The following is an 18741-nucleotide window of genomic DNA, read 5'->3' as shown; positions in this document are numbered from 1 at the left end:
CCACACTTTAGAGCGTTTTCTGTTTGGCATGGTTGGGTTTTCTACATTAAACATTGATGGGTTGCAGGATTACTAAGAGCATGTACCCTTTAAAAATAACCTGTTTGCCTTTCAAGTGCTAGCAAGTACTCGCCACTCCATCCATCCATCCATTCTTCACTGCTTGTCCCTTTTGGGGTCGCGGGCTGTGCAGGAGCCTATCTCATTTGCATTCGGGTGGAAGGCGGGGTACACCCTGGACAAGTCGCCACCTCATCGCAGGGCCAACAACATTCAACAGACAACATTCACACACTAGGGCCAATTTAGTGTTGCCAATCAACTTATCCCCAGGTACATGTTTTTGGAGGTGGGAGGAAGCCGGAGTAGCCGGAGGTAACCCACACAGTCACGGGGAGAACATGCAAACGCCACACAGAAAGATGCCGAGCCCGGGATTGAACTCAGGACTGCGCTAATGCTAATTCAAACAGGCGCCACGTCACACGCAACCATACTTGCCAACCTTGAGAACTCCGATTTCGGGTGGTGGTGGGGGGGAGGGGGGCGTGGTTGGGGTAAGGCGGAGGCGTGGTTGGGGCGGGGGATGTGGTTAAGAAGGGTGGCTTATAATTCACCAACTCAAGTATTTCATATATATATATATATATATATATATATGAAATACTTGACTTTAAGTGAATTCTAGCTATATATATTTATTTTATTATATATAGAAATAAAAGAAATAGTTGAATTTCAGACGGCACCTATTATAAATACACAGTAAAAAAAACACAGTTGTTCTACTAACTGTTCTATTCTTGGTTGTTACTAAAAAACAACAACAACACTTACCTTTCACTATTTGATTAACCTTTGTTCTGGCATTTGCGTATAGGCGAGAAATCTCCGAATCCGGGAACATATCCTTCCCAGATTTGTTGTAGACATCCGAAAATGAGAACGGGATGTTGCTTCCAGCTATCAGCATAGCCATCTTTGTCTCAGCATAAGATACACCATCGGGTCTCCATTTTGCAAGATGGGCCATAATACTGGGTTGTGAACGATGCTGCGCTGCGGACCTTTGTGCTTCCCTGACCGTTCATGGCTGAGTATATCCGTTCACCGTGTTCAATGGAGAAGTCTGTTCTACAAAATGTACAGGCAACATACCCCTTCTCCTTCGAACTCTCCTGGATAAACTGAAATTCTTGTTTCCAATTGTTCTGGAACTTGCAAGCGTATTTCTTAATTTTGCTCATCGAAGGTGTAATATATTGGGTTGGAGTCAATAACCAGGCGACGGGATGAAGTTACGTCTCTTTACTGTGAGCTTCAGAGCAGACGTTCTCTTCTATGTACAGTAGATGGCAGTATTGTCCTGTTTAAGAGGGTCACAACATTGAGTCAGGTTCTCATGGAGCTGGAGTGGGCGTGGCCTCCAGCGCCATCTGAATTTCGGGAGATTTTCGGGAAAATATTTGTCCCGGGAGGTTTTCGGGAGAGGCGCTGAATTTCGGGAGGGTTGGCAAGTATGCGCGCAACCCAGGCACCAAAACATGGCACTGCTGGATCTTACGTGAATCGGTGCCCAGAAGTACTGCCTGTTTTTGGTCGGTGCTAAAAAAATACCAAATCCGGTGCCCACTCCTAGTGACAAAGCAGGATCATAATGTAAGGTTTATTTTGTAAATATAGTTAAACCGGATGTCTCGCGTATAACTTTTATTTTGAAACCGGAAAAGTGTGTGATTGGTTTGAGAATTGTCTTCACATGTTTTGATATTGGATCAACTGTTTGCAATTAAAAAAAAATATTCTCCTTTTGACATCCTGCTGATGGTCTTTCATTTCTGTTGAGCTTTGATCCCATCTTACTTACTAAATCAGTCACAGTAACAATCTAAATGTTATGTTATCATAACAGGGAGGTAATAAGTCCCATTTGTATAGAGTTTGGTATGAGTCGACCGGGGTTTGAACTCACGACCTACCGATCTCAGGGCGGACACTCTAGCCACAAGTCCTGTCTGCTGAGTGGCTCAGCAACCTTAGGGTGGATATCCTCCACGAATGTCGGCAGCCGTTAGAAAAATTAATTTTCTTGGCAACATGAAAAAGATCAGCAAAAAAATTAAACATTCACTATAATTGCACTAACAACTTTCCATAAATTTGTAGCTCACTTTTTAACATTTTCACCTATAAAATATTTTATCCTCTAATCTACAAACTATTGTGTTTCCACATTTTCGTCTATAAATTATTTATATTATAAAACTGTTTCATCAATAAAATTTAATATTTTTATCTATAAAATATGAAACATTTTGGAACATTTTCATCTACACAAAATTTGCAATATATCTAACATTTTCAACAATGGAATATTTGTTAAATAACTTGAAACTATCAAATTATAAAATATTTGCAACATTTTAATCTCTAAAATATAATTTTACATTTGTAGTACTTAAAACAGTAAACTATTTAAATTGTTCATCCCTAAAATATTTTTAATCTATTGAAGTATAACATATTTGTAACTTTTTCATTTAAAAAATTTTGAGTGTAGGTTATTTATTTGGCGAGGTTGTCAATTTTGATCTGGCTGAAATGAACTTTAGTGCGTTTGATCTGCTTTGTTTGGTCGGATGTGAACTCAGTCCAGGACTTAAAGGACTGGTCTAAACAACAAATGGGCCGAGACCGTCTGAGAGATGGTGTGCTTCTTTGTGTAAGTGGACTTGACTTTGGTCCTTAATATTAAGCCTTGAAGTAATAATGTGATTGTTAAAATTTGTTGAAAATGTATCCTTCCATCCATTTTCTGCCGCTTGTCACTGTAGAAGTTTTTTGTCGTCGATGACTTTTTAGCGAATTGTGTCAATGAACATTTTTTATTTTATTTTAGTGTATTTGTAATACCAAGTGGTTTCTAAAAATTTTATTATATTGATAAAGAAATTGTTTTGATTATATTTTGTTTTAATGCAGTATTTTTTTATATATTTGTCCTGTTTTGAGTTTTCCTGTAAAATAAATTATCCCATCTATAGATGTATTTATTAATCCATGTTGTGAATAAAGGTCTTCACCATGAATTGATTAAGACGGACCTCGACTTAAACAAGTTGAAAAACTTATTCGGGTGTTACCATTTAGTGGTCAATTGTACGGAATATGTACTGTACTGTGCAATCTACTAATAAACGTTTCAGTCAATCAATTTAATCAAGTGGTGCAAGTGGGCAAGTTTGAGCAGTGCAGTCTAATGTTGACCAGCAGGGGGCAGTGTAGCTCCACAGAAGAATGTCAAATATTTTCACAGGAATATTTTATAAAATCAGTTAGACAGAAACTTTATTTATTTTTGCATGTATGTATTTATTATATTTTATTGATGTTTTTACATAATGGAATTTTTTACTTTGTGGTTACAAAGAAGATTGAAAACTAAAGTGCTTGTTGTCACTAGCACTTTGAGATTTGTAGTTAAAATGTAAAGTGCAATACAAATATTATTTGTCCCAAAAACTTTTTGCACACTTGCTTGGCTGTCTTCGTGATGACCTTTAACCTTTCTGCGCTTTTGCTAACACGACCAAAGCGCTGCTCATAGTAGTATTAGGAGCAGAAACAATTTCAATCCAAATATGTTTTATACACAAAACACTTTTAATAAAGGAGAGTGACACATTCAAATTCAGTAAAAAAAACAAAAAAAAAAACAACAAATATAAATATTAATGAAAAGGACAAAAGATGAATTATAAATATTAATGAAAGCATTTAACATAATATGTATCTTTGAGCAGACAGGAGTGAAGTAGAGAGCAGCACAGAGTTTAACCTCCTAAGCAGAGTGGGGCAGGTGCATTCAGATGTAAGTAAGTCCAGCACACACTGACGTCAACGTGTTTTGGCGTTTGAACACATACGTATAGACAGTATATTAACAAAACAGTCAACTTTATTGTCAATTCTTCTCATGTACAAGACATACAAGGAATTAAAATTATCCATCCATCCATTTTCTACCGCTTATTCCCTTTTGGGGTCACGGGGCGCGCTGGCGCCTATCTCAGCTACAATCGGGCGGAAGGCGGGGTACACCCTGGACAAGTCGCCACCTCATCGCAGGGGCAACACAGATAGACAGACAACATTCACACTCACATTCACACGCTAGGGCCAATTTAGTGTTGCCAATCAACCTATCCCCAGGTGCATGTCTTTGGAAGTGGGAGGAAGCCGGAGTACCCGGAGGGAACCCACGCATTCACGGGGAGGACATGCAAACTCCACACAGAAAGATCCCGAGCCTGGATTTGAACCCAGGACTGCAGGACCTCCGTATTGTGAGGCAGACGCACTAACCCCTCTGCCACCGTGTGTTTTAAGCAAATATGTTTTATTTATATGTGTATATATATATATATATATATATATATATATATATATATATATATATATATATATATGTACGTGTGTGTATATGATATGGAAGAGTATTACACAGTTACTCTGCTGATCTCTTGACAGCACATACACTAAAAAATTGGAACATTATTTGCGGATTATATATACTGGTTTGCCTAAAATATTTCTTAGCCCAATTAGGTTTGATCGATTAATTGATTGAAACTTTTATTAGTAGATTGCACAGTACAGTACATATTCCGTACAATTGACCTCTAAATGGTAACACCCGAATAAGTTTTTCAACTTGTTTCAGTCGGAGTCTACATTAATCAATTCATGGTACAAAAATATACTATCAGCATAAAATAGTCATCACACAAGTTAATCATCAGAGTATATATATTGAATTATTTACAATCCGGGGGGTGGGGGGATTAGGTTTGGTTGCTATCAGCACTTTAGTCATCAATAATGATATCATCTGAGAAATGGGTGAAATGACATCTCTCATGGCACACCAGACACTATCTCACGGTACACTAGTGTGCCGCAGCACAGTGGTTGAAAAACACTGATCTTAATTTATTTCGTTTTAGTCGACTACATTTTTCTAAATTGTGGTCGACTAAAATGACAGTAAATCATCGAAAGGATTAAGGATAACAGTTCAAAGTTGTCATGAAACTACTTTTATTAAGGTTATTGCAGTGCGTCTTAAAAACTAAAATCACAAAGAGACCTGCCAAGTACATTTCACACTAACATTACTGTGTGTTATTATTTTAACTGGACTTCCAACTTTTTTGTAAATGTTGAATAATATATGACTAAAATGGTCATATGAAAAAACAAATTAGTTTGATTCTGTATTGTGTACACTTACATTGAGTGTGCACAATTGGTGTCTTGGCCACTGTTCCGTTTGAATACAGCAACCAGTGTTATAGTGCATTCCCAGAGTATTCACAGCACTTTTCACAACAAACTTTATTCAACCAGATAAGAAACCCATTGCGATAAAGATCTCTTTCACAAGGGTGACCCGGCCGAGAGGTCAGCAGCACATGTCACAGAGCAGTTTCAGAAAAGTAACAAGTTAAGACACACATTTTAACATACATGTAAGGAAACTTTAAAATTGTATTTAGCCTTTATTTAACCAGGTAAAATCCCATTGATATCAAATATCTCTTTTCCAAGGGAGACCTGGCCAAGAGGGCAGCAGCAATGTTACAAAAATAACAGTAAACAACACATAAAATATCACATTTACAACATTAAAACTTGCTCATATGACACATGTGCATACAGACAAGGTAGACTGCAATCCTTTCACAGAAGTTTTAAATTCATTCAAGGTAAGAAGGGTTTGAAGTTGAATATTCGATTGTAGGTTATTCCAAGTTTGATTTCATATACAGTGAACAGTGGTGGGTGAGACCACGGCAGCCAGTAACAAATCTTCTGAGGGAAAAACAGTGTCCAAGGTCTGGAGGTATTTAAATGAAGCACTAAAATAATGCAAAACAAAGCTATACCTTAAGCTTAAAGACAAAGTTGTTAATATGGGGTATACATGAAAGCTCCTGATCAAGAGTAAAACCCAAGTAATTGTAATTTAAGACCTGCTCTATAGGGTTTCCATTTGATGCTACAATAGTTGGAATATTTTCCAGTACCCTTGAATGAGAGAAGACCATTAGCTTGCTTTGATCTGTATTCAAAACCAAATTAAGATCAAATAAGCGAGCCTAGATGGCATCAAAAGCAGCTTGTGGAAACTCAAAAACCCGAGTGATAAAGGTTGAACAGCAATAAATAAAAGATGTGGTCTGCATAAAAATGGTACATTGCATGTGAAAATTGATTGCAAAGATTATTTATGTAGATGGAAAATAAAATGGGCCCCAACACTCCTTTGGTAATGTCCCGTAATGAAGAGGTCGTCCCAGCCACCTGTACACGTTGTGTTCTGCTGCAAAGATAGTCTGTGAACCAAGAAGCTGCATTTTTAGATAATCCAATGTAATGACGGGCTTGAATTAACAGACTGTGGTCTACTGTGTCATATGCTTTTGACAAATCAATAAAAGGAGCGACACAATATCTTTTGCCGTCTACAGCCTCGATTAAATAATTGAAGCCCCTAAGTGCAACTGTAATAGTTCAATGTTGTTGTTTAAAACCAGATTGAAACGGAGATAAACTATTGTTTGATTGATTCCCACATTTTGTTATGTGACAGCCTTATTCCAAAATGGAATAAAGTAGTTTTTGTTCTCAAAATTTTACAGGCAATACTCCACAATGACAATGTGAATATTCTTTTAAAATGTATTTTGCAAATGTATTTAAAATATAAAACCTAAAAACAAAGCACATACACATACGTATTCATAGCCGTTGTTAGGTACTTTGGTGATGCACCTTTGGCAGCAATCACAGTCTCATGTCTTTTTGCTTAGCACTCAGCATCAAAGGTTGGAATTGGGGGTTGAATCACCAAAATGATTCCCGAGCGCGGCCACTGCTGCTACTTACTGCTCCCTTCACCTCCCAGGCGGTGGAACAAGGGAATGGGTCAAATGCAGAGGTACTTTAACTTTAACTTTAACTGGAATAAGATTCCACACACTTGACACACCTATTTTTGGGCAGTTTCTCCCCTTCCCCTTTACAGCACCTCTCAGCCTTCATCAGGTTTTGATGGGAAGCGTTGCTTTTCATCCAGGACATCTCTGTACATTGGCTGTAGTGTTCTGTAGTTATAAATAATATACCTTACAGCTTTTACACATTTTCATTTATTTTTGTAAAATCACAGAAAAATTGACATGTATTGGGTTTTATTAGCACTTTCTTTGTTGTGACAAATGTGTCAAGTCAGATTTCCACAACAGTTAGAATGCTAATATTATTGATATTTTGCTTTTTTTGTGAATTGATCGAAGAAATGCAATACAAGAACAAATACAGCATACTATTTGACACTATATGTAATATAATTGTTAAAAGCTTTAAACATACATTTTAGCCCTAAAAAAAAGAAGGAAATGGTTTGTGCAGCCCTTTGAGACACTTGTGATTTAGGGCTATATAAATAAACATTGATTGATTGATTGAAATGAGCTAACTTAAATTTGGTAGAATGTCATGCGATAGTCACGTGACACCCTACATGATGTCACAAATGTATAACACATTATATTATACAACACCGCAAAACCAGTGAAGTTGGCACGTTATGTAAATCCTAAATAAAAACAGAATACAATGATTCGCAAATCCTTTTTAACCTATATTCAATTGAATACACTGAAAAGACAAGATACATAAAGTTGGAACTGGTAAACTTTATTTTTTGCATATATTAGCTCATTTAGAATTTGATGCTTGCAATGTGTTTCAAAAAAGCTGGCGTAAGTGGCAAAAAAGACTGAGAAAGTTGAAGATTGCGCATCAAAAAGCCAGTTGGAACATCCCACAGGTGAACAGACTAATTGGGAACAAGTGGGTGCCGTGATTGGGTATAAAAACAGCTTCCATGAAAGGCCCCAGTCATTCACAAACAAGGATGGGGCAAGGGTCACCACTTTGTGAACAAATACGTGAGCAAATTGTCGAACAGTTTAAGAATAACATTTTTCAACCAGCTTTTGCAAGGAATTTATGGATTTACCATCTACGGTGCGTAATATCATCAAAAGGTTCAGATCAGCGATGATATTATGGACCTTCGATCCCTCAGGCTGTACTGCATCCAATTGCAACATCAGTGTGGAAAGGATATCACCACATGGGTTCAGGAACACTTCAGAAAACCACTGTTAGTAACTACAGTTCGTAAGTGCAAGTTAAAACTCGAGTATGCAAAGTGAAAGCCATTTATCAACAACACCCAGAAATGCCACCGGCTCCGCTGGGCCCGAACTCATCTAAGATGGACTGATGCAAAGTCGAAAAGTGTTCTGTTGTCTGACGAGTCCACATTTCCAAATTGTTTTTGGAAACTGTGGACGTTGTGTCCTCCGGACCAAAGAGGAAAAGTACCATCCGGATTGTTCCAGGCGTAAAGTTCAAAAGCCAGCATCTGTGATGGTATGGTTGTGTATTAGTGCCCAAGCCATAGCTAACTTACACATCTGTGAATGCACCATTAATGCTGAAAGGTACATACATGTTTTGGAGCTACATATGTTGTCATCCAAGCAAAGTCTTTTTCATGGACGCCCCTGCTTATTTCAGCAAGACAATGCCAAGTCACATTCTGCACTTGTTACACCAGCGTGGCTTTGTAGTAAAAGAGAGCAGGTACTAGACTGGCCTGCCTGTATTCCAGACCTGTCTCCCATTGAAAATAAGTGGTGCAATATGAAGCCTAAAATACCACAATGGAGACTCCGGACTGTTGAACAACTTAAGCTGTACATCAAGCAAGAATGGGAAAGAATTCCACCTGAAAAGTTTCAAAACTTGATCTCTTCTGTTCCCAAACGTTTACTGAGTGTTGTTAAAAGGAAAGGCCATGTAACACAGTGGTAAAAATGCCCCTGTGCCAACTTTTTTTTGCTATGTGTTGCTGCCATTAAATTCTAAGTTATTGATTATTTGAAGAAAAAAAAAAAAAGCTTCTCAGTTCGAACAATAAATATCTTGTCTTTGCAGTGAATTCAATTGAACATAAGTTAAAAAGGGTTTGAAAATCATTGTATTCTGTTAACGAATTACACAACGTGCCAACTTCACTGGTTTTGGGTTTTGTAATTTAAGTTTTTTTTATTATGGGTTAGTCTTAGATGAAATAATTTTTTTCTCTGCCTTTCATATTACTGTATATTATGCTTCTCGTTCCAGGTTATTAGTGTGTGTGTGTGCCTGCGATCACAGTTGGTGTATGCAAATGCAAAAGTAGTGTTTTACATAAGAAAGGCGGCCATCTGTCTTTGAATTTTTAATCATTGGCTCCTGACACAAAAGTCATAAGTTAAATGTTACAAATCTATTTTATAAAGCATTCATTGACAAGTATGAAAAAAGAGCAAGCAAGGGGTAATGCAATGGGTAATATTTCAGAGCCAATTCATGCTGCAAGTGAGAGCTGCAGAAAGAAAATACCACAAGTACAAGTTATTGTACATTTACCACCTCACAAATGCAACCTGCTTCTTTCACGCTGCCTGGGAATCACTCTTTATTGTTAACAATCTGGAACAAACTTATGTTTTCTTTAAAGGGGCTGTTTGCAACATTCACACAGATGCCCAGAGGGCGCATAATTTCCAAAGTATTGTAAATTCTTGTATATCATCCCTCTAACTATGTACTTATGTACATTAACTTTGGGTGTTGTTGACTAATGATAGCAATTTGGATAGTTAGCGTTAGCTATCCATGCATACATTTTTTAGTATAACAACAACATGACTTCAAATTCTTAGTTGCCTCTCTTGGACAAATGTTCTATGTGTGCACGCACTCCCTGCGTGTGCGTGTTGACGAGACAGGGTTAGTAACTGTGAGCAAGTTGCCAACATCCTTTTTAAGTGGAAGTGCAGTGGTAATTAGAGATGCGCGGATAGGCAATTATATCATCCGCAACAGCATCACTAAAGTGGTCATCCACCCGAACCAACATTTTATCAAAGCCACAACCGCCCGCCACCCGCCCGTTGTTATATATCTAATATAGACGATGCAAGGCATTAGGGAGGTTAGAAAGTGTAACTCCCTTCAAATAGCACAGACACAATTGGTTTCTTGAACTGATTTATTTGAAGGCTTACTTTCCCTTCAAATTCACCGTGAAAACTGTAATAAATAAAGCATGTTACAAACGTAAAAATAATAACATGCACAGCATGTGGATCAAACATTTCACCAAATAAAATACCAACAAATTACAAACAAATACCTCGTCGGCCTGCATGCTTCTTTTAGGAGGAAATTGTGATCTTCTGGCTCTTATAGCCCAAACGCTTAAAGTCCTTGTGAAACTTTTTAGTCTTTGTTGCATCAGTCGCTCTCTTTCTCCCTTCTCATGCATCAAAAAAATGTGTACTCATACCCGGAAGTAGCTTCCTTACATCCATCGACAGACCAAACGAGACACTTCAAAATAAAAGTATGCCCACATACTGTTCCAAAGAGTGCTGCTCGTTTTTCGTATGTGGGTAACAACATTTAACTATTTATAAATGGTTGATTTCCATAGGCTAGTAAGGTGAAGTGTTGTACCTGACAAGTTTGGGCTACCTTGCTTCTGCAGCCTTCATCAGAGGTGTCACGTGATGTTAGCGTGACGTTTCTGTGACGTGATATATGGATTGTACCAGAGGTGTGGACTCGAGTCACATGACTTGGACTCGAGTCATGAATTTGATGACTTTAGACTCGACTTGACAAAATGTAAAAAGACTTGCAACTCGACTTAGACTTTAACATCAATGACTTGTGACTTGACATGGACTTGAGCCTTTTGACTTGACATGACTTGCAACTTTCCCCAAAACCCAACGATTAAAAAATTATTCAGGAGCGCTCCATATCTTCCATTGTGTACGCGTGTTTGTCAACATGTGTGCGATGACGGCCTGTGCGCTACATCCACGTTATTTTCGTCACACAGCATTCATCCAATGAAATTGCAGGAAAACCAAGCAGAACTGCTCTCAAACAACAGAAGAATAAGTAAGGAAAATTATGCCATAAAGTTTTTCGTTCGGGTATTAAAACTATGACTTGGTCAACAAAACAGGAATTACCGAATGCAAATCATGGAAGATTGGAAGATTACAGACGGAGACGCAACAACTTCCAAATTCGTTCGACATTTGAAGTTGCACAAAGAAGGGTACGTTTTGAATGTAAGCTAACTTTTATTGGCTGAGTAACGTAACTTTTATTTGTTGTGTAGTTAAATCAGTGAGGCTGTAAACTCACTGCTAACGTTAGAACCATAGACATCTTTTAAGTAGACGCTGCATCGAGCGCTACTGCCTGTTGCCACTGGCGTGACGCGCGGCCGCCATCTTGGAGTGGTGATCCGCTCCACTCAGGGCAATTCCTTTGGCAGGAGCAATTAACTGTCAGCACATTTAATTCATATTTGGCAGGAGCAATGAACTGTCAGCGCATTTAATTCATATTAACTCACTGAATACCACTGATACTCACACGCTTTTTTGTCATACGTGTAACTATGATAAAGGACACATGTCTTGGCATGTTCATAATTTGCTTAACAGTAATAGAATATTCTAATATGCTATAAGTGACGAGACGTCTGAGATCAAAACTGGGAATATAATCCCAGAGAAGGGGGGAATAAAACAGTCAGCTATTTTTAAATTAAAGGAACAATATGATTAGGTTTATATATACATGCGTACATCCTACATAAACAATGTATGAATACATTAGATATCTATATATCTTACGGACCTATAGACCAGTGGTTCTCAAATGGGGGTACTTGAAGGTATGCCAAGGGGTATGTATATACATGATATTTTTTTTTAAATATTCTAAAAATAGCAAAAATTCAAAATCCTTTATAAATATATTCACTGAATAATACTTCAACAAAATATGAATGTAAATTTGTAAACTGTGAAAAGAAATGCAACAATGCAATATTCAGTGTTGACAGGTAGATTTTTTTGTAGACATGTTCCATAAATATTGATGTTAAAGATGTAATTTTTGTGAAGAAATGTTTAGAATGAAGTTGATGAATCCAGATGGATTTCTATTACAATCCCCAAAGAGGGCACTTTAAGTTGATGATTGCTTCTATGTGTAGAAATCTTTATTTAAAATTGAATCACTTGTTTATTTTTCAACAAGTTTTTAGTTATTTTTACATCTTTTTTTTCAAATAGTTCAAGAAAGACCACTACAAATGAGCAATATTTTGCACTGTTATACAATTTAATAAATCAGAAACTGATGACATAGTGCTGTATTTTATTTCATCTCTTTTTTTCAACCAAAAATGCTTTGCTCTGATAAGGGGGTACTTGAATTCAAAAAGTGTGCACAGGGGGTACATCACTGAAAAAAGGTTGAGAACCAGTGTTATAGACTTATACTCTGTTGCTGCAACAGCAGAGTTTATTCTGTCTTGACACTTTGTATTGATATTTTCTATTACATTCTTCCCTTAAATGATCATGTTTACAGTGATTGTTTTGTATGTATTTTTCATGTATGTTGCTTTGGATAAAAGGGTCTGCCAAATACTTAAACATGTATAAACACCTGAATGTCTTTATTTCAGCTAAAACCACCAATCTGTTTCACTGGATTCAGAATAAAACCAAATTCTGTCTTACCCAACAAAGTTAGTATTTGAATATTGTTACTTGAAGACTTATCTGTGGTTACAATAAAATGAGAATGCATCATAATCAGTGGCGGCTGGTGAATTTTGTTTTAGGTGGGCCTGAAAGTTTGTAAACCACATACCTGTAGGGGGGGTCATCTTCCCCCAGAAGATTTCTTTGTGATTTTCACATACAAATATTGTAGTTCTTTGCTCCTGCTTAACTCTGTGGTAATATTCTTTTCACAAAATACAACCAATAGTATCTTGAATCTTACTTGTGAAAAGTAATCCCCCAATTCCTATTTTCATCAGTCCGCTCATTTGAGCAGAAAAACGCTGACCACCAGCCCAGCATCTTTGTTTTCTACCTGTCAACTGTCAGTTTAGGCTGCTTGCCGGCTCCTCATCACCACTTCAAGATGGCGGCCAAATTGCTTGCGTCACAGCAGCCAATTCTGCGTCTACTTATAAGATGTCTATGGTTATAACGTCATTGCAAACACGGCAATCTGTTGCGTCCACTGCAGTTCGCTACCTTATATATACTTTTTGTCAAGGGATATTTTTTTAAGCAGGGTTGCATGAGGTACCTACACATAACGTTACGTTAGTGAATGTATCACAAACAGTAACGTAACGTTAGACGGCGGTCAGCAGAACCGCATATTTTAGCCACCTACAAAAATACAGACATTCAGATAAAGGTCAGTTAAAATGTATACTATATTAAGAAAATGTGTACATATTCCATAGAGCCCTGACATCTAAAAAGTACAGCACTGTTCATTGTTGTGTCCATGTATTTGTTATGTTTTCTATGTGCCCCGCGACCCCAAAAGTGGATAAGCGGTAGAAAATGGATGGATGGATGGTGTACGCACACATAAACACATATATAGTGTGAGATGAGATCAATGAGATAAGGTAAGAACAGGATTGAAACTGCTGTGGAACTAGTTACAATGCAATATTCCATGGAAATACAATGTTAACACTTTTGTGCAAATAAGTGCAGTTGCACTTGTTTTTTGAAATGTGTTTCTACTGTAAAGGAATGAGTTAAATGTTTAAAATAACTGGTTAATAGTGCTATTATGAAGTGCAGTGTAAGCACTGTTTTCTTTTTATAATAAATACATACAGCGTTTTAAAAGCATACACAATCTCCATCCATTTCTAAAGCTTATTCCCTTTTGGGGTCGCGGGGGGCGCTGGCGCCTATCTCAGCTACAATCGGGCGGAAGGCGGGGTACACCCTGGACAAGTCGCCACCTCATCGCAGGGCCAACACAGATAGACAGACAACATTCACACTCACATTCACACACTAGAGCCAATTTAGTGTTGCCAATCAACCTATCCCCAGGTGCATGTCTTTGGAAGTGGGAGGAAGCCGGAGTACCCGGAGGGAACCCACGCATTCACAGGGAGAACATGCAAACTCCACACAGACAGATCCCGAGCCTGGATTCGAACCCAGGACTGCATGACCTTCGTATTGTGAGGCAGACGCACTAACCCCTCTCCCACCGTGAAGCCCATACACAATCTGTGTACATATATTAGTCTGTTGTTAAAAAGACTTGAAATGACTCGAAACTCAAAATGCAGGACTTGGGACTTGACTTGAGACTTCCCAGTATTGACTTTGGACTTGACTCGGGACTTGCCTGTCTTGACTTGGGACTTGACTCGAGACTTGAGGGCAAAGACTTGAGACTTACTTGTGACTTGCAAAACAATGACTTGGTCCCACCTGTGCATTGTACCATCAAGAATTGTCAGGTACAACACTTTACCTTACTAGCCTGTATAAATCAACCATTTATAAATACACGTCAGTAGGCTAAATGAACCTCTTCAACATAACATTTAACCATGTATAATGTAGCGGCTTGCTACGGGGTGTTAGCCAATGACTTTGGCTGGGGGGCGGGACTTCCGGGAGAGATAGGGAAGTGACGTTGTCAACAGGAAGTGAGAGTTCAAGTCGTCCCGGGAAGAGCGTTAGAGACATGAGAGCTGTTGTGTGGTTGTATTCCATCTTGTGCAATAAAGACAAGACAAACGAAGAAGTTGTATGAGCCTACATTCCTGGGATTATCAAAATATATATATCCGAATTGGTTCAACCGCCACCCGCCCGAATCTATTTAAAATTTATTTTTTCGTCATGTCACCCGCCCGACCCGCGGTTTATCCGCGGTTGTGACCGCAAACCGCTCATCTCTAGTGGTAATAGTTTTTTGGCGACACCTGGTGGTTACAATAATTCATGAACTTAAGCTCATGACACAGTGAGTTGAATGATGCGGACGCGTTTGTTACTAAGTACTTTTTAGTACGCTTCTGCCTTGCAAACTTTTTAGATATACAGTCGTGGTCAAAAGTTTACATACACTTGTGAAGAACATAATGTCATACTGTAGCTGTCTTGAGTTTCCAATCATTTCTACAACTCTTATTTTTTTTGTGATAGAGTGATTGGAGCACATTCTTGTTGGTCACAAAAAACATTCATGAAGTTTGGTTCTTTTATGAATTTATTATGGGTCTACTGAAAATGTGACCAAATCTGCTGGGTCAAAAGTATACATACAGCAATGTTAATATTTGTTGACATGTCCCTTGGCAAGTTTCACTGCAATAAGGTGCTTTTGGTAACCGTTCACAAGCTTCTGGGAAGCTTTTGGTTGAATTTTTGACCACTCTTCTTGACAAAATTTGTGCAGTTCAGCTGCATTTTTTGTTTTTTTGACATGGAGTTGTTTTTTCAGCATTGTCCACACGTTTAAGTCAATAATTTGGGAAGGCCATTCTAAAACCTTAATTGTAGTCTGATTTAGCCATTCCCTTACCACTTTTGACGTCTGTTTGGGGTAATTGTCCTGCTGGAACACCCAACTGCGCCCAAGACTCAACCACCAGGCTGATTTTAAGTTGTCCTGAAGAATTCGGAGGTAATTCTCCATTTTTCATTGTCCCATTTAAAGAACCAGTTCCATTGGCAGCAAAATAGACCCAGACCATATTACTACCACCACCATGCTTGACGGTAGAAGTGGTGTTCCTGGGATTAAAGGCCACAACTTTTCTCCTCCAAACATATTGCTGGGTATTGTGGCCAAACAGCTACATTTTTGTTTGTTGTAGTATGTTTTGTCACGATCCGTGGCCCGGATTCTGTTTTAGTTCTGGACTCCTTTAGATTCTGTTTTTGCACCTCTGGGTTTGTTTTAGTTTCCATGGGGATTAATTGGCTTCACCTGCCTCTGGTTAGTGGTCAGCACGCTCAGCTGCTGTCAACCACTAATAGGAGAGCAATTTATTCACCTTGGCCGCCACACTGAGTCTGGCTTCATTGTTTGCTTCTTGCCACATTTACGTGAGTATTCCTTATCTCTAGTCTATGCCAAATGTGTGTGTTTGTGTATGTATATATATATATATATATATATATATATAAATATATATATATATATATATATATATATATATATATATATATATATATATATATATATATATATATAAACTTTTGATCGCGACTATATATGTATGTATGTCTATATATATATATATATATATATATATATATATATATATATATTGATGAGGCATCATGAAGTGTTTCGACACATTGCAAAACTGTATTGATACTGTGTCTATACTGTGTCACTAAATACTGACATCTGCTGGACATTAAAAATCCCTACAGGCAACCTATGGACCGACTCAACTGACACTGATTTTATGACCTAGTACAGGGGTCGAGAACCTTTTTGGCTGAGAGAGCCATACAAGCCAAATATTTTTTAAAGTATTTCCGTGAGAGCCATATAATTTTTTTTTTTTGACACTGAATACAACTATATGCGTGCATTTTTGAGAAAGACCAACATTTTTAGAGTATAATAAGGTTTTTATTCTTTTTAGTAACATTATTATTCTGAGGCTAACCAAGGATAAATAAAACACTTCTTACCATTAATGCGACTTCTTGAACAGGTACCGGATGGATGGATGAAAATGCATGAGAATGTTTTATATTTTGAACGTTATTTTTGACACTGTGATAACCAGCGGAATTACTCATTACTTGTCTGAAAGCCAAGTGCAGTCATCAAAAGAGCCACATCTGGCTCTAGAGCCATAGGTTCCCTACCCCTGACCTAGTATATATAATAATATAAACCAAGTCATTGTATTTCATTTAGGATTATTTCATATCGTCATTTAAATAAAAATATATTTTTATCTTTTTTAGATACAGTCAATAAATAATGTGAACATGTATCATAACATGGAAATCTAAGAGAACGGGTTATGAATGAGGATGCTTGTGGACTGGAATTTTCTTTTATTTTTTACATGCGCTCCGAATACGCACTGTTGATTGGATGTTACCGCTTTTTAATGTAACCAATCAGATGGTTGTGTGGGTGGGACAATGCTGGGTGCTGAGACAGAGGCAGAAGAAGCAAAGCAGCCCGATAAGACTTTAGCTTAGAAACTCCCCGTACCGAAACGAAACCCCCGTACCCAAACAGTTCAATAAAAATACACATACTGTTTCACCCCTACTAACAGATCAAGTGGAAACTTTGAGTGAACAGGATGAAACGACAAGGAAATGAACACAAATACATTTTTTCCCGATATAGGATCAAAATATTCCTACACGGCGGGAATGATCTCCGACGACAACAAATTACAAATGACCAACGACAGAAGTGGAGCGATTCTGTTGGCAGCAGCATCTTGTTGACATATGCGCTTCCTTATAAACACAATTTGGCGCGCAGGCGCCAGTTCGATGCAGTTCGCGTATCGGTCACGAGACCGAAACAGCTCATGATCGGTCACGTGACTTTCGAAAAGCCGTACGCGCATCGACACAGGGTTTTGCTCTATGAGCTCGATGCATGCGCCGATGCATCGGTGTTGTCGAACCCATCACTACTATCTATCTATATATATATATGTATACATACAGTGGGGCAAAAAAGTTCTCCCGCATAAAATGATTAGATTGGATAGGATTAGATAGTACTTTATTTATTCCTTCAGTAGAGTTCCTTAAGGAAAATTAAAATTTTCAGCACAATCCCATCCAAGATCAGACAAACATTACAGGGAGACAGAACAGGATCGCTGACGGGTCTGCCGGCTTCCAGTGCCCCTTACAAACAAGATGAGATACAGGTAAACAAGTGAGGGGGAATGGGAGAAAAAAATTGAAGATTAAATTAAAATTAAAAAAAATAAAATTAAAAGATCGGTCTAAGCCTGGGCCCCTGGAGAGGGGGTCCAGACTGAGGCCAAGGGAAAAACAACAACAACAACAACAACTCATAGCCATAGTACACACCCCTCTTACATGTGTGTAAGAGGGAAACATCAAAGAACACAAAGGACATGAAAGACATTAAAGCAGCGGATACAACCAGCCACTTCTACATACAGTTATAAATAAAATGGGTTGTACTTGTATAGCGCTTTTCTACCTTCAAGGTACTCAAAGCGCTTTGACACTACTTCCACATTTACCCATTCACACACACATTCACACACTGATGGAGGGAGCTGCCATGCAAGGCGCCAACCAGCACCCATCAGGAGCAAGGGTGAAGTGTCTTGCTCAGGACACAACGGACGTGACGAGGTTGGTACTAGGTGGGAATTGAACCAGGGACGCTCGAGTTGCGCACGGCCACTCTCCCCACTGCGCCACGCCGTCCCTATGTTATGAATACAAAGTAAAAGAAACATATACACTGTGGTGGCCTCTGCGGTGTTCCACGCCATCGTCCGCTGGGGTGGAGGGAGCATTGCCAGAGACAGGAGCAGACCAACAAAGCAACCAAGAGAGCCGACTCCACTCTCGGCCGCCGCTGATGACAGAGGTCTTTAATTTTCATCATAGGTACACTTCAACTGTGAGAGACAGAATGTGAAAAAAAAAATCCAGGAATTCACATTGTAGGAATTTTAGATAATTTATT

This window comes from Nerophis ophidion, linkage group LG05 (assembly GCF_033978795.1).
Source record: "Nerophis ophidion isolate RoL-2023_Sa linkage group LG05, RoL_Noph_v1.0, whole genome shotgun sequence".
Taxonomy (NCBI): Eukaryota; Metazoa; Chordata; class Actinopteri; order Syngnathiformes; family Syngnathidae; genus Nerophis; species Nerophis ophidion.
Note: the sequence above shows the minus strand (reverse complement) of the source record.